Source organism: Dendrobates tinctorius, unplaced genomic scaffold, assembly GCF_039654945.1.
Source record: "Dendrobates tinctorius isolate UK_male_01 unplaced genomic scaffold, ASM3965494v1 ptg000292l, whole genome shotgun sequence".
Taxonomy (NCBI): Eukaryota; Metazoa; Chordata; class Amphibia; order Anura; family Dendrobatidae; genus Dendrobates; species Dendrobates tinctorius.
Window position 1 is genome coordinate 8,422,274 of NW_027361959.1, and position 24,705 is coordinate 8,446,978.

General features: G+C 44.0%; 1 long non-coding RNA gene across 3 annotated transcripts in view; it reads left to right on the forward strand.

The window, feature by feature from the left end:
- The first annotated feature begins 12,620 nt into the window (after positions 1 to 12,620).
- Positions 12,621 to 24,705, forward strand: part of LOC141072868 (uncharacterized) — a 123,041-nt gene continuing 110,956 nt past the window's right edge. For 2 of the 3 annotated variants that reach the window (XR_012226885.1, XR_012226886.1), the window contains exon 1: positions 12,621 to 13,001. This is a non-coding gene — a long non-coding RNA (uncharacterized lncRNA). The remainder of the gene's footprint in view (positions 13,002 to 24,705) is intronic. The other variant, XR_012226884.1, reaches the window with a different exon arrangement.

Genomic DNA, 24,705 nt, shown 5'->3' on the forward strand with positions numbered 1-24,705 from the left:
GACATATGGGGCAGGATGGAGACATATGGGGGGCTGGATGGAGACAAATGGGGAGAGCAGGATGTAGACATATGGGGGGCAAAATGGGATGACATATGGGGGGCAGGATGGAGACATATGGGGCCAGGAATGAGACACATGGAGGTCAGGAGGGGTGACATTATTATAGGAACGTGTCACATTATTACTGCACTGGATGAAGAAGCAAAGCGAAGATTAGTATCTTTAACTAGAGGTGTCACCTATAAGTCAGTGTGTTACTTGTACACTTACACTATACACAAAGCTTCTGTGTATAATGTCATTTGGAATCCCTGTTTTACCTGTGCAATATACACTGTATACAGAGCTCCTGTGTATAATGTCACTGGTGAGTCACTATTACCTGTACACTGACTAACACTATGCACTTATACTCTGTACAGAGTGTATTATGGCACTTATGGTAATATTAGCATTTTTGTTTTATTGCTGATCAGTATTGTATTATTCGGTCATTATGTGGTAGTAATATGTGGTGTAGTCATGGTGTTTTGGTATTTGCCTCATATGTGGTATTATTTGGTCACTATGTGGTGGTTATATGCGGTCTGGTCATGGTGCGACGGCATTTGTCCTATGTTTGTGGTATTATTCGGTCACTATGTGGCAGTAATATGTTGTCCAGCCATGGTGTGACGGTATTTCTCCCTTGTTTGTGGTATTATTGGTCATTTAAAAAAATGTATATGACACATCCCCTTAAAGAAAAAGAAATAAATGAGTACCTAAAAAGAGTATTGGGTATTTTAACAAATGTCTAATAGGTTAGAATACACCCCTGCCAGAAGAGTCTACCATGTCGTGGTGGAGACATGGTGTATGTGATGCGGTGTTAGATGGGAACTATTAATATTTGATTGGTGAGGACATGGTGCTGAAGTGGAATTTTTCCAAGAGTGGGCGGTGGGACTGTGGAAAATTTGTGGGTTGGAGGCGGAGCTAGGGTGGAGCCTGGACAGAGTCTCAAATTGAAAATGTTGCCAGCATGGGGCCTTGAAATCCCTGGGGGCAGCCCTGCTGAGTGATATGAAGCAGCACTGCCATTTGATATATACAGTGGCTTGTAAAAGTTTTGGCACCCCTGGTCAAAATTAATGTTATTGTGAACAGTTAAGTAAGGTGAAAAGGAAATGTTCTCCAAAAAGCCTAAAGATAAATATGACAACACATTTCCTTTGTATTTTAGTAAAAAAAAATATTGTAATTTTTTACATTTTGAAAGTTACAAAAAGTAAAATGTGGCACAGGCACAGAGGTGAGTGGTGTCAGTCTCTGACATTTCTTACCCCTCTCTCTGTCAGACAAGAATACAATTGGTGTCAGAGCTGTGCTGCCCAGGACCGGAGCAGAGGAACTGTAATTAGCTCTCTGCTTCTCTGGGATCTCCAGCCAAAAAATAGCAGCCTAATGTGGTTTATCTGCGCTGCTGTTAGGCAATGGAGATCCAAATGAAAGTATAATAATAAAGGATGTTTTATTTCTGGCTTTTCAGTCAACGCGTTTCAAAGTCACTCCAGACTCCTTCCTCAGGACACAAACCGTTCTTCCTCAAATACAAAAGCCATCCCACCACTTCACGGTGACCGTAATTGGGACAGTCCTAACTGTAATATTGAAAAGCTTACCTTTTGTCAAGTGACATGCATGTGGATTTGGGCTGAGAAGAACTGGGCCCAACTAGTGGACACACAGCCATGGGTGACCATATCAATATAATGCCCAACTCAAGGAAAGGCAGGCCACACCTTTATATGGACATGATGCAAACAGAGTGAAAAAAAAAAACTAACGCTATGAACCACATTTGGCTTCTTTTTTCCCCCATGGATCTGCAGCAGCTGTTTTCATATGTATTCATCGTTGTGGGTCACTCAACCGTATCAGGTTAGCACAATTTTAATTGATATAATTGTTATTCACAGATATGACCCTATTTGTGCTTTTTTGCTCCTAGCTTCTACCTTATCACGGGATCTTCATCACTACCGACCTGCACCTTGTTGGAGTTGGCGCACACAGGAGATGTTGGATAGCGCAATGGAGTGATATCATAACCCCATCCTGTGTCCACTGCAGCACAGAAGAGACAATCACGTATCATATACCTGTGGTCACAGTTTTGTTCCTATAAAATTATTACAAATAATAAACAATTAAAAAATGTCATTTTTCTCTGTCAGCTCCCCCAGGTCTCAAATCCACAACCTTACAGGAGGTTGGAGCTTAAGCTATAGAGCCACAAGCTCTGATTATGTAATGGGGAGAATTCTGTGTACTTGATCTTTTTTGCAGACTCTGACTCCACAGGCAAATTATACTGACAGAAATATTGCTGTGTAGAATTTATGTATTTGTATTCTAGAAGCGAGTGAATACGAATTTTTTTAATTCTATAAAATTTCTAAAAAATAATAACGAAAAACACTTGATAATTAAATTTTTCTAAATATTTAACCCCTTAACCCTCAAGGGTGGTTTGCACGTTCATGACCTTGCCAATTTTTACAATTCTGACCACTGTCCCTTTATGAGGTAATAACTATGAAATGCTTCCATGGATCCCGGTGATTCTGACATTGGAATGGAAGCAGCGCCATTTGACTTTTTTGGCTGGAATTGAGATCGGACACCATGTCGCGTTTGGGAAGCCTCTGATGTACCAAAACAGTGGTAACCCCCCACAAATGACACCATTTTGGAAACTAGACCCCCCAAGGAACTTATCTAGATGTGTGGTGAGAACTTTGAACTCCCAAGGGCTTCACAGAAGTTTATAACGTGCAGCCGTACAATTAAAAAATCAATTTTTTTTCCACAAAAATCTTTTCACCCTCAATTTTTATTTTTCCAAGGGCAGCAGGACCCCAAAAGTTATTGTGCAATTTGTCCTGAGTACGCTGATACCCCATATGTGGGGGTAAACCACTATTTGGGCGCAAGGCGGAGCTCAGAAGAGAAGCAGCGCCATTTGACTTTTTTGGCTGGAATTGGGATTGGACTCCATGCCGCGTTTGGAAAGCCCCTGATGTGCCTAAACAGTGTAAACCCCCCACAAGTAAGCCCATTTTAGCAAATAGACCCCTAAGGAACTTATCTAGATGTGTGGTGAGCACTTTGAACCCCCAAGGGCTTCACAGAAGTTTACAATGCCCGGGCGTGAAAATAAAAAAAATCATATTTTTTCCAAAAACATGATCTTTTAGTCCCCAATTTTTTTATTTTCCCAAGGGTAACAGGAGAAATTGGACCACAAAAGTTGTTGTCCAATTTGTCTTGAGTACGCTGATACCCCATATGTGGGAGAAAACTACTGTATGGGGACACGTCAGGGCTCGGAAGGGAAATAGTGACGTTTTGGAATGCAGACTTTGATGGAATGGTCTGCGGGTGTCATGTTGCCTTTGGAGAGCCCCTGATGTACCTAAACAGTGGAAACCCCCCACAAGTGACCCCATTTTGGAAACTAGACCCCCTAAGTAACTTACCTAGATGCATGGTGAGCACTTTGAACCCCCCAGTGCATCACAGAAGTTTATAAAGCCCGGGTGTGAAAATAAAAAAATCATATTTATTCCAAAAACATGATCTTTTAGTCTCCAATTTTTTTATTTTCCCAAGGGTAACAGGAGAAATTGGACCGCAAAAGTTGTTGTCCAATTTGTCTTGAGTACGCTGATACCCCATATGTGGGAGAAAACGACTGTATGGGGACACGTCAGGGCTCGGAAGGGAAGTAGTGACGTTTTGGAATGCAGACTTTGATGGAATGGTCTGCGGGTGTCATGTTGCCTTTGGAGAGCCCCTGATGTACCTAAACAGTGGAAACCCCCCACAAGTGACCCCATTTTGGAAACTAGACCCCCTAAGTAACTTACCTTGATGTGTGGTGAGCACTTTGAACCCCCCAGTGCGTCAAAGAAGTTTATAAAGCCCGGGCGTGAAAATAAAAAAATCAGATTTTTTCCACAAACATGATCTTTTAGTCCCCAATTTTTTTTATTTTTCCAAGGGTAACAGGAGAAATTGGACCCCAAAAGTTGTTTTGCAATTTGTCCTGAGTAGGCTGATACCCCATATGTGGGGGTAAAACACTGTTTGGGCGCATGGCAGAGCTTGGAAGGGAAGGAGCACCATTTGACTTTTTCAACGCAGAATTGGCTGGAATTGAGAACAGACGCCATGTTGCGTTTGGAGAGCACCTGATGTGCCCAAACAGTGGAAACCCCCAATTCTAACTCCAACCCTAACCCCAACACACCCCTAACCCTAATCTCAGCCATAACCCTAGCCCTAACCCTAATGGGAAAATGGAAATAAATACATATTTTTAATTTTATTATTTTTCCCTAACTAAGGGGGTGATAACGGTGGGTAGATTTACTATCTATGGCGGGTTTTTATGTTTGGCAGCTGTCATATGCTAAAAGATGCTTTTTATTGTAAAAATAGTTTTTGCATCACCACATTTTGAGAGCTATAATTTTTTCATATTTTGACCCACCGAGTCATGTGAGGTCTTATTCTTTGCGGGACGAGTTGACGTTTTTATCGGTACCATTTTCAGGCACATGACATTTTTTGATCGCTTTTTATTCCGATTTTTGGGACGCAGAATGAACAAAAATCAGCATTTCAAGAATTTCTTTTAGGGGGTGCGTTTACACCGTTCCGCGTGCGGTAAAATTGATAAGGCGGTTTTATTCTTCGGGTCAGTACGATTACAGCGATACCTATGTCTTTTTTTATGTTTTGGCGCTTTTATGCAATGAAAACAATTTTATATAAAAAATAATTATTTTTGCATCGCTTTATTCTGTGAGCTATAACTTTTTTATTTTTTCACTGATGACGCTGTGTGGCAGTTCGCTTTTTGCGTGACAAGATGACGTTTTCAGTGGTACCATGGTTATTTATATCCGTCTTTTTGATCGCGCGTAATTGCACTTTTTGTTCGGCGGTATGATAATAAAGCATTATTTTTTGCTTTGTTTTTTATTTTTATTTTTTAAGGGTTTTGCTAAAGGGGTTAACTATTGGGACAGATTTATAGGGCGGGTTGTTACGGATGCGGCGATATGAAATATGTGTACTTTTATTGTTTTTTTTTTTTTTATTTCCAAAAAATGAATTTATTAGGGAATATTTATTTTTTTTAATTTATTTAGCGATTTTTTTTATAAATTATTTTTACACTTTTTTTAACTTTATTATACTGTCCCAGGGGGGACATCACTGTCATGTGACAGATCACTGATCTGTCACATCACAGATCGCTGTGACAGATCAGACACAGGCGCTGCACAGGCTTCCTCATGCCTGCGCTCTGCAGGCAGTGAGGAAGCTGGCTCCCTGCAGGCCCTCGAAGGTCCCCGCCGCCATATTGGATCTGGGGACCTGCAGGGAAGGAGGCCCCCGAAGCAGCGCAGCACATCGCGCTGCTCCGGGGGTCTCAGAGAAGCACGGAGGGAGCCCCCTCCCTGCCGATGCTTCCCTAAACCCCCGGTACACTGTCATCATGTGTCACACATAGTGCCGGATGTCAGCTGTGATAATCAGCTGACACCCGGCCGCGATCAGCGGTGCTCACCCCGTGAGCGCCGCTGATCGCTATGACGTACTATTCTGTCCTTGGGAATTAAGTCCCAGGGCACATGGACGGGATAGTATGTCATAAGGCAGAAAGGGGTTAATGTATTTTTAAAAAAATAATAAACATCACAGATTAGGCCTCTTTCACACTTCAGTTTTTTACAATCAGTCACAATCCGCCACAATCCGCCAGGTTTTTAAAAAAACGGATCCTCAATTTTTTTTTGAGGATCCGTTTTTTTCCCCCATTGACTTGCATTAATGGCGGATTGTGACGGATTGCTGTCCGTTGCATCCGTTTTTTTTGAGGATCCGCCAAAAGTTGCTGTCCGTCACCATCCTGAAAGATTTCAAAACGGAGCTTGTAACGTTTTTTTTCTCTGGCGGATCCTCCAGATACTCATTTAACCCAAAATTCTTTCTGGGTGCCGGACAAAAAAAAGAATCTCTCTCTCTCTCCCTCTCTCCTTTAAATTTCCTCATTTTCCTCACATCAGTTGAGAACGGATCCGCCTGTCTGACTTTTTGGCGGATTTGAACTGATGCAAAAAACTGAAGTGTGAAAGAGCACAAATGCTGCATTCTTTCTGCTGCATTCTTTCTGCTGCTTTTTTTTCTGCAGGTCTCCGCACCACAACGCAATAACAATCCTCTCTGATTATTGAGGTTTTGCTGCATTTCTTTTATGTGTTTTGTCCCTTATCTGAAGTGATTTTGAGGCAGAGATGAAGCAGAGTTTTTAATGTTTTTTTTAATAGTACAGAAAAACTATGTTTCTGTGCTTAAAAATGCAGTAGAGTTTTTCTTTCCAGAAGAAGCCTATAGAGAAAAAGTGCACCAAAAACAGAAGAGTTCAGAGGCCTCTTCAGACCACAGAGAGCGGAGATGTCATGGAATAGCGTTCAAAATGTAGACCTTGTTCACATTGAGAGTAAGTGCTGCGTATTTTTTTGCTGCTTTATTTGCGCAAAAATTCTGCTGTGTTTAACTGTCCAAGCAAAGTGGATGTGATTTCATAAAAGCTGCACCCGCTGTGGTCTGAAGACGCTGAAGAACTATGCCGCTTTGGTTTTTTTTTTTTCTCTCTTGTCTTCTATGTGGAGCCTAAAAAAAACACATGTAAAAAACTGCAGTTACTCTTTTAAGTGCAGAATCAAAGCTTTTCTGTACTTTAAAAACCCCCCATAAAGAACGCGGCATCGCATCTGCACAGGAACGGATCAAATAAGGAGAAGATTGTTATTGTGTAGTTTGGTTGGGACAGCTGCAGAAAACTAAAAAAAACACACCACTTCTGCAGAGTGTGAACACAGTCTTACAGACACAAAAAGAGCCAGACGTCGTGTAGTGAAGCCACATAAAGATGAGAAAGTTCTGGTGGCTCCGACTGTGAGTGAAGGAACAAATAATAAATCAAACTAGAGATGAGCAGGGCGTACAGATGACGTGGCGCTGCCCGGACTAATCAAAAGCTGTGCTGGGGACGCCGGAAGGTAAGATATTCGCGGCCTCCCGTCCAGCTGACAGGTACCACTGACCAGGACGCTGGACCAGAGACCCGTCAATCCCAACTATCTCGGATACAGCGGACAGTCCTGGGTTTGGGTGTGCGCCCTGCGCGCCACATGATCTGTCCCTCTTTCTCCTCTCCAAAGGTTGGGAGGTACGGTGCTGGTACTGACCCACACGATAATGTACGGTCTTTATTCCTGCATCACACTGAAGAGCGTAGAGAATAATGAGCAAATAAAACATCAGCCGGATTTGCTTTGCTCATGCGTCCCCCCATAAGTAGTGACTACAGTAGAAGTCATGTCCTAGGTATCTCATAATGGACAAATACATCTCATCTAGAAAAATCAATCCCCCAGGAAACTAAAACCCCCCAATGGCTCCTGGCAGGCTCGGACTGGCCCATCGGGTAATAGGGAAATCCTCCGGTGGACCCCTGTGCAGATCTGGGCCCCCAACCTCACTATATGTTTAGTACTTGGCACAATTCACTTGATTCACTCTGAACAATAAAAAGCAGCATCTCATCTTTCAGTAGCTATACTACTCAGTTTATTATTAAATAGAGATATAGGTAAATTTGTGAACGCGGGTAGTATAATATTTGCAAGTGAAAAGTGGCCCCCTCAATGTCAATGTTACGGGCGGGCCTTTAGCACACCAGTCGGACACTGGCTCCTGCTACAGGCAGGGCTGTGGAGTCGGTAAGCCAAACCTGCGACTCTGACTCCTCAATTTCCCTTACACCGACTCCGACTCCGACATATATTGCTTATATTTAAGTGAAAAATTTATTGTAGTACAATGTGAACATCAGACATTTAATCATTTCTATGATCCAATAATCAAGATATTTAGGTAGAACATAATATCTATTTATTGGAATACAACTTTAGAACACAAAAAACTGTAATAAATTGTAAATATGTAATACACTGTATAATATCGTTTACATATATACAGTACAGACCAAAAGTTTGGACACACCTTCTCATTCAAAAAGTTTTCTTTATTTTCATGACTATGAAAATTGTAGATTCACTCTGAAGGCATCAAAACTATGAATTACATGTGGAATTATATAATTAACAAAAAAGTGTGAAACAACTGAAAACATGTCTTATATTCTGTTTTTTTCAAAGTAGCCACCGTTTGCTTTGATTACTGCTTTGCACACTCTTGCCATTCTCTTGATGAGCTTCAAGAGGTGGTCACCGGAAATGGTCTTCCAACAGTCTTGAAGGAGTTTCCAGAGATGCTTAGCACTTGTTGGCCCTTTTGCCTTCACTCTGCGGTCCAGCTCACCCCAAACCATCTCGATTGGGTTCAGGTCTGCTGACTGGAGGCCAGGTCATCTGGCGTATCACCCCATCACTCTCCTTCTTGGTCAAATAGCCCTTACACAGCCTGGAGGTGTGTTTGGGGTCATTGTTCTGTTGAAAAATAAATGATGGTCCAACTAAACACAAACCGGATGGAATAGCATGCCGCTGCAAGATGCTGTGGTAGCCATGCTGGTTCAGTATGCCTTCAATTTTGAATAAATCCCCAACAGTGTCACCAGCAAAGCACCCCCACACCATCTCACCTCCTCCTCCATGCTTCACGGTGGGAACCAGGCATGTAGAGTCCATCCGTTCACCTTTTCTGCGTCGCACAAAGACACGGTGGTTGGAACCAAAGATCTCAAATTTGGACTCAGACCAAAGCACAGATTTCCACTAGTCTAATGTCCATTCCTTGTGTTCTTTAGCCCAAACAAGTCTCTTCTGCTTGTTGCCTGTCCTTAGCAGTGGTTTCCTAGCAGCTATTTTACCATGAAGGCCTGCTGCACAAAGTCTCCTCTTAACAGTTGTTGTAGAGATGTGTCTGCTGCTAGAACTCTGTGTGGCATTGACCTGGTCTCTAATCTGAGCTGCTGTTAACCTGCGATTTCTGAGGCTGGTGACTCGGATGAACTTATCCTCTGCAGCAGAGGTGACTCTTGGTCTTCCTTTCCTGGGGCGGTCCTCATGAGAGCCAGTTTCTTTGTAGCGCTTGATGGTTTTTGCCACTGCACTTGGGGACACTTTCAAAGTTTTCCCAATTTTTTGAACTGACTGACCTTCATTTCTTAAAGTAATGATGGCCACTCGTTTTTCTTTACTTAGCTGCTTTTTTCTTGCCATAATACAAATTCTAACAGTCTATTCAGTAGGACTATCACCTGTGTATCCACCAGACTTCTGCACAACACAACTGATGGTCCCAACCCCATTTATAAGTCAAAAAATGCCACTTATTAAACCTGACACGGCACATCTGTGAAGTGAAAACCATTTCCGGTGACTACCTCTTGAAGCTCATCAAGAGAATGCCAAGAGTGTGCAAAGCAGTAATGAAAGCAAAAGGTGGCTACTTTGAAGAACCTAGAATATAAGACATATTTTCAGTTGTTTCAGTTGTTTCACATTTTTTGCTAATTATATAATTCCACATGTGTTAATTCACAGTCTTGATGCCTTCAGAACCTTATGCTGTTCCGCAGAATTTCATACTGCACACCTCAGCTGCTGCAGAACCTCATACTGCACACCTCAGCTGCTGCAGAACCTCATACTGCACAACCTCATACTGCACACCCCTACACTTGAAAATAAAGCCTGCACCTTAAGAGGATGTGGTGGTGAATGCAGTCTATTTATTCCAACTATCAATTGATGTTGATGTGTTACTGAAGACGAGCAATGCCTGTCCTGGGCTTCCTTTTGGGCAGCTATGAGGTGTCCCTGACTGGTGCTAAAAAAAAGGAGTGTTAGGCTACGTGCACACGCTGCGGTTTCGCAGCGGTTTCGGCCGCTGCAGACCCGCAGCAGTTTTAGCTGCGGTGTACAGTACCATTCAAATGAATAGTAACCAAAAACCGCTGTGTAGACGGTGCGGATTTATCCGCGCAGTTTTCCTGCGGTTTTGAAACCGCAGAAAGAATTGACATGTCAATTCTTTCTGCGGAATCCGCAGTGGTTTCCTATCTCCACCATTGTGGAGATGGTGAAACCGCAGGACCAAACCGCAGGCTAAACCGCAGATAAACCGCAGGTCTTTTGACCTGCGGTTTTATCTGCGGTTTTTGCAAAATCCACGCGGATGAATCCGCAGCGGATTCCGCAGCGTCTGCACACACCCTTAGTCTGTGTGCTATCCAGCTTTCATTCTTTTTGGTGCAGATATGATATGGATAGACAGATATGGATAAATGGATATATAGATAGAGCAGATTTCTAATCTGCTCTTGCTATTGAAAACATTATCTATGAGCTCAAAAACCTTTCAGGTGATGCGGTTTTTTCAAAAGCTGATCTGCTTTTGCAACTGAAAAACATATCCTCAAAAAACGCAGGAAAAACGCTGTGTGTGAATGTAGCCTTAGATCAGGAATAGAACAGCCATTTATAGGACATTTCATAACTTTCCCAAATTCCTATGAAAAAATATTCAGCACATTCTGCAGTGAACTACTGTACCCAATTTATTATATATTTTAGGAGTCGGAGTCGGGCCATTTTATACCGACTCCAAATCCGACTCCACCAAAATGAGCACCGACTCCGACTCCACAGCCCTGGCTACAGGATGATCACAAAGTTGAAGAAAAAAGATGGCTTCTCTTAGGCTACGTGCACATGCTGCGGAATGGGGTGCGTATTTGGCGGCGCAGATTTTGTAAAATCCGCAGTTAAATCTGCAGGTCAAAAGATCTGCGGTTTTACCTGCGATTGCTCTGCGGTTTTTCATCTGCACAATGGAGAAGATGGCAAACCGCAGCAGAATCCGCAGCGTGTGCACATCTTAGGCTATGTGCACACTGTGCGGATTCTGCTGTGGGTTTACAGCAGTTTCTGCTGTGTTATACAGTACCTGCGCCAATTCTTTGGAATGCACTTCCCAGGTCAATACGATTAGTCCCCAATCCCCACAATTTTAAGCGTGCCCTGAAAACGCATTTATTCAGACTGGCCTATCGCCTCAACACATTAACCTAAACTATCCCTGTGTGTCACAGTCAAAAGTTTTACCATAACCAGGTTCCCCACATCATGTTCCCACATGCTTTATGCATCCATTAGCCCTGTGCATCTGTACTGTTACACACTTAACATTATGGCTGGTCCATACAATCAGGGCAATTGTTGCCACCCACCTTTCGTGTCTCCCCTTTTTCCCTCATAGATTGTAAGCTGGCGAGCAGGGCCTTCATTCCTCTTGGTATCTGTTATGATCTATGTGATTATTGTTATGCTGTAATGTCTATTGTCTGTACAAATCCCCTCTGAAATGTAAAGTGCTGCGGAATATGTCGGCGCTATAGAAATAAAATGTATTATTATTATTACCATTGTTTTCAATGGTAAAACCAAAAACGCTGTGCACATGCTGCAGATTTTTCCGCGGGTTACAATCCGCAGCATATCAATTCTTTGTGCGGATTCCGCTGTGGTTTCACACCTTCACCATTGTAGAGGTGTGAAACCGCAGGTATTTTGACCTGCGGATTTTCCAAAATCGCAGCACGTGTGCACATAGCCTAAGGCTATGTGCACACGTTGCAGATTCAGCTGCGGGTTTTTCCACGCGGATCCGCAGGTAAAACCGCAGGTAAAGTGACCTGTGGTTTTCGTGCGGTTTCACACCTCTACTATGTTTGGCCATGTGCACACGATGCATTTTTCCTGCAGATCTGCAGCGGATTTTACCGCGCAGAAACGCTGCAGATCCGCACTGTGATTTACAGTAGAATGTAAATCAATGTAAAAAAAACCGCTGTGCAGACGCTGCGTTTTTTTCCACGCGGTTTTTGTGTGGTACAAAAAATGCAGCATGTCACTTCTTTTGTGCGGTTTTCCACCTGCTCCATTCTCCGAATCGCAGGGGGAATTCCGCAGGGGAAAACCGCAAGAAAAAAGGAAGAAATCCGCAGGAAAAATGAAGGTCATTTGACCTGCGGATTTCTTCAAATCTGTGCGGAAAAATCCGCAGGAGGAAAATCTACGTGTGCACTCAGCCTTACAGGTGTGAAACCGCTGCGGAAACCGCCCAAACAATTGACATGCTGCGGTTTGTAAACCGCGCGGAAAAAACTCACTGTGAGCACAGCGGTTTTGAAAAGCCATAGGATAACATGGTACTGTACCATGTCAGCGGAACTGCTGCGTTTCCGCAGGGCCAAAACCGCTGCGGAAACGCAGCAGAATCTGCAACGTGTGTGCACAGCCTTGTTTCTTGTGACCCCAGCCTATAACTGCACTGCAGACTATCCCACCACCTGCAATAAACATCACATCTCACAGCAGCCCCTCCCATCAGCCAGTAATACGTCACGGGCTAACCTCTGACCCCGCTCTATACGCCAATCATGATTCCCTCAAAGACTGATTGGTCGCTCGGCAAGAAAGTCACGCCCTTGGTGCACCCGCCCACCTAACGCTGCCAGCGTCTCCACAGCGCACACATTTGTCCCGCCTCCTTAGCCCCATCCATTGGTTGATTGGATAACATGTCCGCCCGTCACGCGTTAGTCTCCGGTGATTGGTGGAGGAGCTGTGGTTTCCAGGTGTCGCGGTAGGCTGCGTTACCACGTCAGTGAAGTTTACAGGGAAGACTATAGCCGGCTTCTCGCGGGCCTGTGCTGTGGACGTGTCCATCTCTTCTTGTCGCCGTCTTCTACGTGTCTGTAGCCAGTGCCCGGTACCGGTGTCTGAATTGCCACGAACATAGTGATGACTGATGTATTGTGGCCGCTGTAGCTGAATGTGAAGCCAACGTCACCGCCGCTGCTGACTAGGCCGCCATTTTGGATCCAGGGGCAATCCCTCTGACAGGTAATACTGGGTGGCTGATTGCAGGGAGCAGGCAGGGTAATGATCTACGTTATACAGTGCTGGTCCTGCTCTGTACAGGCCTAATGCATGTCTGTCTCTTCCTGAGGCCCCTTGTTACTGAGGAGGCTGCACCCTGTGCTTTATTGCCTTACAGCTAGGTTCTTAAAGGAATTTTCCATTTTTTTTTAAAAAAAGAGGCTTTAGAAGATAAGTGTCTGTAGGGTCCCCTAACCCTGAGGTGGTTGGCGTGCGCCTGACGCCACTGGCTGGTATCCTCAAATGTGAAGGCGGTGGCTGCGGTTAGGGGAGACATCTGGCATTAGATGTGTTGGGGCTCGTTCAGATGTAATTTTTTTTTTTCTGGTGCAAGTTCTGTCTGTATTTTTCCTCTATTGTAGTCTGTGGGGCCGCTCACATGTGTGTTCTTCCCGGCCGAGAGTCTGCGCTGGTCCTATTTAATCAGAATCGCAGATGAATCACCAATTCAAGTCTGAAAAAATCAGACCATGGTCACATGTCACCCGTGTGATGGAGGTGTTTTTTTTTTCAGAAAAACTAATGAAACAGACCATATCATATTTTGCACATGAGAAAAGTCCCTGCTGTCTAAATGAGGCCATAATTGCGTTACTTTTCCAGCAGTTATGGTGTTTTGCATCTGTGTTATCTGGGTCTGTTTTATGGCACCCGTCCAAACCTTCTGTTGGCCCCTGAATTCACAAGGTCTTATAATTAAAGGGGTTTTCCAACATAGAGCATAGTATATTTTAATTAATAGATCTGGGAATAATAATAATTTCCACAATTGGATGTGGTTAAATGACATGTTCCTGTGCTGAGATAATCCTATAAATGTTCCCCTGCTGTGTACTGTGTAATGGCTGTGTCTGATCATACCACAGCTCCTGGGCAGGGGAGGGAAGTAAAGGAGTATACAGACATTACAGCAGGAGAGCACAGCTGAATCTTTCTTTGAAGAAAAACATTGTTTACAAACAGGCAGGGAAATGCTTTACAAGAATCAGCTGTAATCCCCTGCTGTAATGTCTGTATTCTCTTTTTTTCCTCCCTTGCCCAGCAGCTGTGGTATGATCAGACCATGTTCCTGTACGGTTAGACACAGCCATTACACAGCACACAGCAGGGGCACATTTATAAGATTATCTCAGCACAGGAACATTTCATTTAAACACATCCAATTGTGGAAATTATTATTGTTCCAACATCTATTGATTAAAATGAACTTTTTGTTCGTGGGAAAACTCTTTAATTCTGAGAGACACATTGGCGTCATATGGATACACGTGTTACACTCCAATTCCTCCTAATGACATGAGCCTACAGATATCCCCTCTTCCGTGCATTTACACTAATGCATTTGGTGCATTCATTGGCTACTTTAAGGCATCTTTGTGCTTATCTGAATGTGTCCTCGGAGAAATAAAAAGCATACTCTGTTTCATTTGGCCCCAAGTTATCAAAACTGTAAGACCGTCCACCTTAGGCCTCATGTTCAGATCCATAGCAATCAATCTGAGCACAAAGCACTAAAGCACAGACTGTCTGTGGCTCTCCCAACCCAAGTGTAACAGCTTGATATATCAGATATTTCTACTAAACTGTTATGCTTGGGTCAGGAGGACAGTCCGTGCATTGCCATTCGATCTTCGACTGATTTGCATGGATGTCTTAATGAGCCCTTGTACCTCATGATTGAATGTGTCTGACAGTAACCACAAGCACTGTGTGCACTTGGACTTAGGCGGGAGGAAATAACGTATAATAAGACATGGACTAGTCACAACTGCCGATTGCAGACTTATCTAGCTCATTATGCAGCTTTATCCACATAGTAGGCAAGTGCGGGAGCTGCCTGCTATTTTCATGCACTAGTCTGGTCCGTAAAGACCACAATAGTGTGTACTGTTTTTTTTTTTTTTTTCCTTCTCACATGCAAACCATTGCACTGGCTACAAATCGTATCTCACACAAAAGCAGCACACGTCCATATACCGTACTTTGCAGACTATGAGATGCATCAGACCATAAGACACCCCCCAAACTTTGTCGCAAAAAATAGGAAATTTCTTTCACGGTATCTTACGGGGGGTCAGCTGCCGTAGAGCAGGGTCCCAGGAGGCTGTGTTGCTACTGCAGGAAGCTGACAGCGGTGGCAGGAGTGGGACAATGCTGGGAGGACGGGGTGTTCGGTCATGCTTAGCTGAGGCAGGCTCTTTCCCTAAGTTCACCGCAGTGAAAAGGATGAGAAGTGGCGGGGACGCTCAACATTTTCTGATAGCCCGGTCGGATCCCCCCGCAGATTCGCGCTGCCGAATACCCCCTTCCTCCAGCTTCCCGCAGCAGCAACCCTGGCTCTTGGGATCCGTCTATGCCGCAGCCGCCCCACTCACCCCGGTAAGGCCTGGTTCATAGAGCAGTCCGTTCAACGCATGGGTTAAACGGACTGCGTTAACGCTACTCTATTTTCTGATCGTGTTATGCTAGCGCAGATGCTCCTTCTGCGCTAGTAGTGACGGACCCTCAAACGCTGCAGACCGTGTCCGAGGGTCCGTCACTGAATGACGGCACATCGCTAACGCATGCAGATTATGACATGCGTTAGCGATGCCCTACATTATGGCCTTCTATGGGGGCATTAACGCATCCGTTACATAGCATTAGTGCCGCTGTGTAACGGATGTGTTAAACGCTTCCCCTTAACGCAGTATGAACCTACCCTAAGCTAAATTCCGATTATAGATTGAGAAACCACTGATTTTGCTGGGGGATGTTGCAGCCACACAGTTTTTTGGCTGTCAGTGTTAGACCGGAGTCGCACTACCGTATAACACGTCCGAACGCTACGCCATAAAGCATCACATGGCACTCTGCTCAGTGTTATTCTGTAGGGCAGATCACATCTGTGATTATTTTCTCATGCCGATTGGCAGCAAGACTTGGCTCACCCTTACCAATACAAGTCTATGGATGCAAGTGAAACATCGGACTGCACTCTATCACCCCAGCGCAGTTCGATGTACGGCGAGTCAGGCCATGAAGGAGATGGAGAAATTCCTTTCTCCGTCTTTTCCACACCTGTGCTGTGATTCTCTTATGTGGGAGGATTGGCGCACAGAGCACTGACATTCGGCTCACCTTCGCAGCAAGAGCAGGAACTGAGGGTCATTAGCATATAGCATCTGATGCTCTCACATTGTATGCCATGCGCTTGTGTGAGTCCGGCCTTATATATGCATGACTCAAGTCCTAAATAATGTTTCTTTTCCGGCTTATAGGGAATCTGTGATCAGGTTTTTGCCATCTGATCCTGAGAGCAGCGTAATGTACAGACCTTGATTCCGGCGGTCACTTGGCTGACTGCTGTAGTTTTGATAGTCACTGTTATATCAACACGTGATTATCACTAGATGACTAATAAACCTGATGCCATATAGTCCTTCATACTCATGTACACTGCTCAAAAATCTAAAGGGAACACTTAAACAGAATATAACTCCAAGTAAATCAAACTTCTGTGAAATCAAACTGTCCACTTAGAAAGCAACACTGATTGACAATCAATTTCACATGCTGTTGTGCAAATGGAATAGACAACAGATGGAAATTATTGGGAATTATCAAGACACCCTCAATAGGAGTGGTTCTGCAGGTGGGGACCGCAGACCACATCTGGCTCATGTTTTGGTCACTTTTGAATGTTGGTTTTGCTTTCTCACTCGTGGTAGCATGTGACGGACTCTACAACCCACACAAGTGGCTCAGGGAGTGAAGCTCATCCCGGATGGCATATCAATGCGAGCTGTGCAAGAAGGTTTGCTGTGTCTGTCAGCGTAGTGTCTAGAAGCTGGAGGCGCTACCAGGAGACAGGCCAGTACAAATAGAATACTTCCGGCACAGGAATCATTTTTCAGTAAAATTTCTTTTATTTAAACATCTTCAGCGATAAAAAAACAACATCATGGGGACCACCCCATAGGCCTGACACGTTTCGGACCCAGTAAAAATAGTCCTTCCTCAAAGGCATACAAACATCACAACAGCACATGTAATTAGAAAAGACTACCTCCCCAATTAACCCCATATTGACCAGAGGGAAATTAGTCCTTTATATACATGAAATTACAATGTCATGAAAATACATCAGATATTAAGTATATATATATTTAACACATGCGTACGTTGTATGAAGATATTTCATATGCATAGGATTTAGTTGAGAACCTGTTCTCGCAAATTAGTATAGCTGAGCTTATCTTCAAACAACACCATGCAGGACGCTTGGCATTTGCCACAGAACACCAGGATTGGCAAATTCGCCGCTGGTGCCCTGTACTCTTCACAGATGAAAGCTGGTTCACACTGAGCACATGTGACAGACGTGACAGTCTGGAGGCGCCGTTGAGTGATCTGCTGCCTGCAACATCCTTCAGCATGACCGGTTTGGCAGTGGGTCCATAATGGTGTGGGGTGGCATTTCTTTGGAGGGTCGCACAGCCCTCCATGTGCTCGCCAGAGGTAGCCTGACTGCCATTAGGTACCAAGATTAGATCCTCAGACCCCTTGTGAGACCATATGCTTGCTGGGACGGTGGGCACTGGGTTCCTCCTAATGCAGGACAATGCCAGATCTCATGTGGCTGGAGTGTGTCAGCAGTTCCTGCAAGATGAAGGCATTGAAGCTATGGACTGGCCCCGCTCGTTCCCCAGACCTGAATCCGATTGAGCAAATCTGGGACATCACGTCTCGCTCCATCCACCAATGTCACGTTGCACCACAAACTATCCAGGAGTTGGCGGATGCTTTAGTCCAGGTCTGGGAGGAGATCCCTCAGGAGACCATCCGCTGCCTCATCAGGAGCATGCCCAGGCGTTGTACAGTAGGGAGGTCATACAGGCACGTGGAGGCCACACACAATACTGTGCCTCATTTTGACTTGTTTTAAGGACATTACATTCCACTTTAATTTTGTGTGACTCCAAATCCAGGCCTCAGTTGGTTAATAAATTTGATTTCCATTGATGATTTTTGTGTGATTTTGTTAGCACATTCAACTTTGTACAGAACAAAGTATTCAATGAGAATATTTAATTCATTCAGATCTGATGTGTTAATTGAGTGTTCCCTTTATTTTTTTTGAGCAGTGTATAACCCTGCTCCCACCAATGATTCACTGCTTTTTGCCTATGCACAGTGTAAATCTGCCTATCAGTGCTGTGGTTGGGGTTATACAGAGCTCTGCATTCAAAGAACTGCTTTTTCTACAGCAGATAAAACAAGGATTTTGTCAAAATGACAGCACACAGCTGGCGTAAACATTCTCTATGGGAGGCCTGGTGAATGTTGTATCTTTAACCCCTTCAACCCCGGGCCATTTAATTTTTTTGTATTATACTCCCCTTCTCCCCAGATCCATACCTTTTTTACTTTTCCAGGAATATGGCCGTGTGAGGGCTTGTTTTTTGCGAGACGAGTTGTAGTTTGGAAAAACATCATTGATTTAACTTATAATGTACTGGAAAATGCGGAAAAAATTCCAATGAAATTGCAAAAATAAGTGCATTTCCAGAATTGCCTCCGATGATAATGAAAATGCAGAGATCTCTTCTTGAACAGGCAGCAAGTATGAATCTAAAATAGACCCATTTGCCAGTTTGAAAGAATCAAGATTGACAATTTTTTTATACAGGTCATAATATAAAAAACAAATTACCAAAAATTTTTAAAACATGCTTCTAACTCAAATATCTGATGACAAAAAGCCATGTTTTGATGACACATTACCTCTATGCCATTCTGAGCCTTTGTGATGCTTTCGAGGGGGTGCGAGGTGGTTGCATTGGAGCTTTGAGTCTAACAATGTGGACCTTGAGTCTGCCATGTATATAAACTATAGGGCCTTTTAGGCTGCCTTTCAGTGTGACACTAAGGCCGGGATCACACTTGCGAGTGTTATGCGAGAAACTCGTGCATTGATCACCATCACTCGGACCGAAGCGTTCAGCTTCATAGAAATACATGCAGCCGCACACTCCGGTCCCGAATGCCGGCGGCAGTGGCGGGTATTGATGCGAGAGACTTGCGCCACACTGGCAAGTGTGACCCCGGCCTAATTGACACAATTCACTGCAGTACAGAAGAACAAAATTAAGGTGTTCAGAAATATAGAAATACATGTTACCTACATTGTTATATATTTGAGAAACCTACGACTGCCCTGGAGTGACAGGTCTTTCCTTGTGTACATGTCTAGGGAGAGACCTGTCACTCCAGGGCAGCAGGTGCAGGAATCCGCCTGTTCCTCCTAGTCTCTCGTGCAGCTTTTAGGCTACAGTCACACTATCAGTATTCGGTCAGTTTTTTACATCAGTATTTGTAAGCAAAAATCAGGAGTGAAACAATTTGGAAAAGTATAATAAAAACACGTCACCACTTCTGTATTTTTAACCCACTCCTGGTTTTGGCTTACAAAATACTAAGGTGAAATGCTGCTAAAATACAGATAGTGTGATCATGGACTTAAAGTCAGTTTTAGGCTGAGTTCACACGTAGTGTTTTTTTTCGCGTTTCCACGGCGGTTTTAAAGGCGCAATTTTTGCCGCGAAAAATAAGCATCCCATGCATTCCTGTGGGATTCCGCAATGCTGTGCTAATGCTGCTGTTTTTTCCGCGGCGGAATCGCTTCGCGGTAAACGCAGCATGCTCGTTAATTTAGCGGAATCGCGGCGATCCCGCACTCATAGGAATGCATTTTTCCGCTTACTTTCCGCATGTGGCTATGCCCACTATGCGAAAACTAAGCAGAACATTTGCGGATGGTACCCACGGTCCGGAGGAGAGGAGACTGTCCTCCGGGCTGTGGGTACCATATCCCTGTAAAAAATAGAATTTAAAATAAAAAATATTGTTGTTCTTACCTTCCGGCGTCCCGCGCAGCCTTCCCGCCTCTCTCCATGCTCCCGGTCCCAGTAATCCTTTGCGAGAATGACCGCGAGACGTCGCGATCCCGCGAGAATGGACACCATCGCGGTCATTCTTGCTTTATAGATCAGCTGTTGCGTTTTTTCTAACCCCTTAACCCCGTAGGTATTTTTGTTTTTAAGTTTTCGTTTTTGCTCTCCTTCATTCCAGAGCCATAATTTTTTATTTTTCTGTCAATATGGCCATGAGAGGGCTTGTTTTTTGTGGAATGAGTTGTAGTTTTGAACAACACCATTGGTGCTAACATATCGTGTACTGGAAAATGGAGAAAAAAATCCAAATGCGGTGAAATTGCAAAAAAAAGTGCAATCCTACGGTTTACCATATTTGCTAAATGATAAAACTGATCTGCCATTATGATTCTGCAGGTCATTACGCGTTCATAGACACCAAACATGTCTAGGTTCTTTTTAATCTACATGGTGGAAAAAAAATTCCAAAGTTTGTTTAAAAAAAAAAAAAAAAAAATTGCGCCATTTTCTGATACCTATAGAGTCTCCATTTTTCGTGATCTTGAGTCGGGTGAGGGCTTATTTTTTGCATGCTGAGCTGACGTTTTTAATGATACCATTGTGGTGCAGATATGATCTTTTGATCGCCCATTATTGCATTTTAATGCAACGTTGCGGCGACCAAAAAAACTTAATTCTAGCGTTTTGACTTTTTTCTCGTTGCACCATTTAGCGATCGGGTTAATTCTTTTTATATCGATCTGGCAATTCTGAACGCGGCGATACCAAATATGTGTGTGTTTGATTTTTTTTTTTTTTAAATTTTATTTTGAATGGGGGTGATTTGAATTCTATTTATTTTTTAACAATATTTTTAAAAACTTTTTTTTACTTTCTGCATGTTTCAATAGTCTCCATGGGAGACTAGAAGCTGCCATAATCATACTACATACAGGCGCTGATCAGATCGCCTATATGTATGTATGAGTTATATTATTATAGCGCCATTTATTCCAATGCGTTTTACATGTGAAAAGGAGTATACATAAAACAAGTACAATAATCTTAAACAATACAAGTCACGACTGGTACAGGAGGAGAGGACCCTACCCGTGAGGGCTCACAATCTACAAAGGATGGGGTGAGGAGACAATAGCTGAGGGCAGAGCTGGTCGTGCAGCGGTTTGGTGGATCGTTGGTTACTGCAGGTTGTGGATGGCTTTGTATGCCATGGTTAGGGTTTTGAACTGGAATCTCTGGTTAATGGGAAGCCAGTGAAGGGATTGACCAGAGTGGAGAAGCCGGGGAATAGCGGGGGTGTAAGTGGATTAGTCGGGCAGCAGAGTTTAGAATAGACTGTAGGGTGCAAGAGTGTTAGAAGGAAGACCACAGAGCAGGAGGTTGCAGTAGTCAAGGCGGGAGATGAGGGCATGCACTAGATGTTTTGCAAATTCTAGGTTGAGGAAAGTATGGATACGGGAAGTATTTTTGAGTTGAACTGGAAAGGGTTTGGATATGTGGTTTGAAGGAGAGACCAGAGTCAAGGATTACCACAAGGCAGCGAGCTTGTAGAGCTGGGGAAGAGTGAGCAGCCATTAACTTTAATGGATAGGTCTGTTGAGGGAGCCAAATGAGTTGGGGGAAAGATGTTGAACTCTGTTTTTGTTCATGTTAAGTTTTAGAAATCTAGCGGAGAAGGATGAAATAGCGGACAGACATTGTGGGATTCTGGTTTGTAGCGAGGTGATATCTGCTCCAGATAAGTAGATCTGTGTGTCATCAGCATAGAGGTGATACTGCAAGCCGTGATATTCTATGAGCTGTACCAGGCTGAAGGTGTAAATGGAGAACAGGGGCCCTAGGACTGAACCTTGCCGGACTCCCGACAGGTGGTGGGGTGAACAGGTGGTGTGCGACTGGGAGACACTGAATGTCAGGTCTATTAGGTATGACGCGATCCAAGATAAGGCCAAGTCTGTGATACCAAGAGATGAGGGTCTGTAATAATAGGGGATGGTCTACTGTGTCAGAAGCAGAGGACAGGTCCAGGAGGAGGAGGACAGAGTACTGTTGCTTGGCTTTGGCAGTCCGAAGGTCATTGGTGATTTTAGTTAGGGCAGTTTCATTGGAGTGAATTGATGCGGTCAGAAGCCAGATTATAAGCTGTCAAAGAGGGAGCAGGAAGAGAGGTGGGAAGACAGGTTTGAAATGGACATGTTGTTCCAGTAGTTTTGAGGCATAGGGGAGAAGTGATATGGGGTGAAGGCTAGATACAGAGGATGGGTCTAGAGAAGGCTTTTTGAGGATGGGTGTGATTGTGGCATGTTTGAAGCATGACGGGAAAACACCAGTTGTTAGTGATGGGTTGAAGAGATGGGTTGGGGTGAAGACTGTGGTGAGGTTTGGGATGAAGTGGGATAGGATTGGGTCAAGGGTACAGGTGGTGAGAAGTGATCTCGAGAGTAGGGCGGAAAGTTGATCTTCTTTGATGGTGGAGAAGTTGTTGGTTTTTGAGCAGGAGGGCTGAGTAGTTAGGAAGAGGGGTTGTGGGGGTTGTAGGCTAAAGCTTTCTCTGATGTCATCAAACTTCTGCTTGAAGAATGAGGCAAAGTCTTCAGCTGAGATGAGTGGAGAGGGAGAAGGTGCTGGGAGACAGAGGAGATAATTGAAGGTGTTGGAATAGCTGTTTTGTATAGTGAGACGGAAGATATGAGAGATGAGAAGTACTGTGTTTTTCGGACTTTAAGACGCACCCCAAATTTTCAGAAGGAAAATAGAGTAAAAAAATGAGTGTGTAAAATGGGGTCCGAATTCAGCTTACCGGGGGAGATTAGCAGCGTTGCTGGAGCGTAGTCACGTGGGGTGTTCGGTAGTCCAGTGATATGACTCCCTTCCCAGACATCCATTGCTGTAATGTGGTGGCCTCCGGGAAATCCCGTCCCAAGCAGGTTCAGTGGTCGGGGGATTCCATCGACAGCGCTCCGCACTACATGGCACCACTGAACCTGCCGCACCAGCCTGGGAAGGGAGTGTGATCATCGCTCTGCAGTGTCGGACCAGGAGGCCACCGAATCGCCCGACTCCTGCTGCTGACACACTACTTGTAAGTATATTCTGACTATAAGACGCACCCTGATATTCCACAATGATTTTATGGGGAAAAAAGTGACTTATAGTCTGAAAAATATGGTAGGTTTGTTTTGCTGTAGCGATTGTGGCCCTGAAAGTAATGGAGTACTGTTTGAATGCAATGAAGTGCTCCTTGGTGTGATCTTTTCCATCTCCGCTCAGCAACCCTGGAAGCTACACCTGCATTGTGTAGGGAACTTATGTCTGTAAGGGCTCCTACTCACTTGCGAGAGACTCGCACGATTCTCATGCCAGTCTCTCGCATGAAAACCTGGCACTGCCAACGGCACGCGGACGGGAGCGTGCGGCTACATGTATTTCTATTTCTCCGTTCATACTGCACCCATACACACAAATAATACACCATTTGAAAGGTAAACTTACCCCCTTCAGCAAGAAAATAGCCACACATCCATAATTTGATCACAAAATACAGTTTAGATATTCATTTTCATAAACCTGCAGTAAGAAAAAATGACCTGCAGGTGCCACCACACTACGCCAAAGGACACTAACACAAAGCTGCTTACAGACATCACAAAGAAATCCAAACATTTGCCTTGGGGTCTTTCCAGCCTGCCAGCCTATTTCAGGCACATTGGAGGATTGCACACTTCACTGCAGGTGAATAACATATACAAACACATTTGTAAACATGCACAGCTTTTTCGGTGATTACTTCGCCCCACACACACAAATGATACACAATTTGAAAGGTAAGCTTGCCCCCTTCAGCAAGAAAAGAGCCAAACCACACATCCACGATTTTATCACTAAATACAGTTTAAACATTAATTTTCATAAACCTGCAGAAGGAAACAATGACCTGCAGGTGGTACCTCAACCGGAAGACATTTTTTGGCCTCTGCTTATCAAACCAATTTGTTGTATTACCAATCTACTTGTATAAATACCTGTCTGTGTTCATCATCTCATGAAATACATTTACATTTGATCAGCTTGCTTTTTCTGAAATTGCCTGCACCCCCGACAACCAATGTGTGAAAATTTTGCACGGGCCAAGCTAGTATATATATATATATATATATATATATATATATATATATTTACGAAAATGGGCCAATGCAATAGTCTTGGCACCCTTGGAGATTTGTGTGCTCAGCTACTGTTGACTTGGCCAAGGTCTCAGACCTTGTTCAGCCTGTTAGGGTTATGGCTTTTTCACTATCATCATTATGAAAGGCCAGGTGATGCAGATTTCCCAGCTTTATAAAAAACCCAGCCTCCTCCAACCTTGTGCCAAAAAACAGCAGCCATGGGTTCTTCTAAGCAGCTTCCTAGCAATCTGAAAATGGTGGAGGTCCACAAAAGGAGAGGGACATAGGAAGATAGCAAAGCTTTTTCAAGTTGAAATGTAATTAACCCCTTCACCCACTGGCGGACACAGACGAAAAAAGGCCCACGTGCAAGAATAGTATATTGGCCATTTACAGTCCAATAAGCTCACCATAATGCAAAATTGTAGCTACTTTGGAAGTGGAAATGGGCCCCTGTGTGGCTGTACAGGTTGCACCAATGATATGTCTGCCCCTGCCTTCACCACCTTGGGTTTTTCCATTTTTGAGTGTTTTTGCTCCCCTTCTTCCCAGAATCGTAATTTTTTT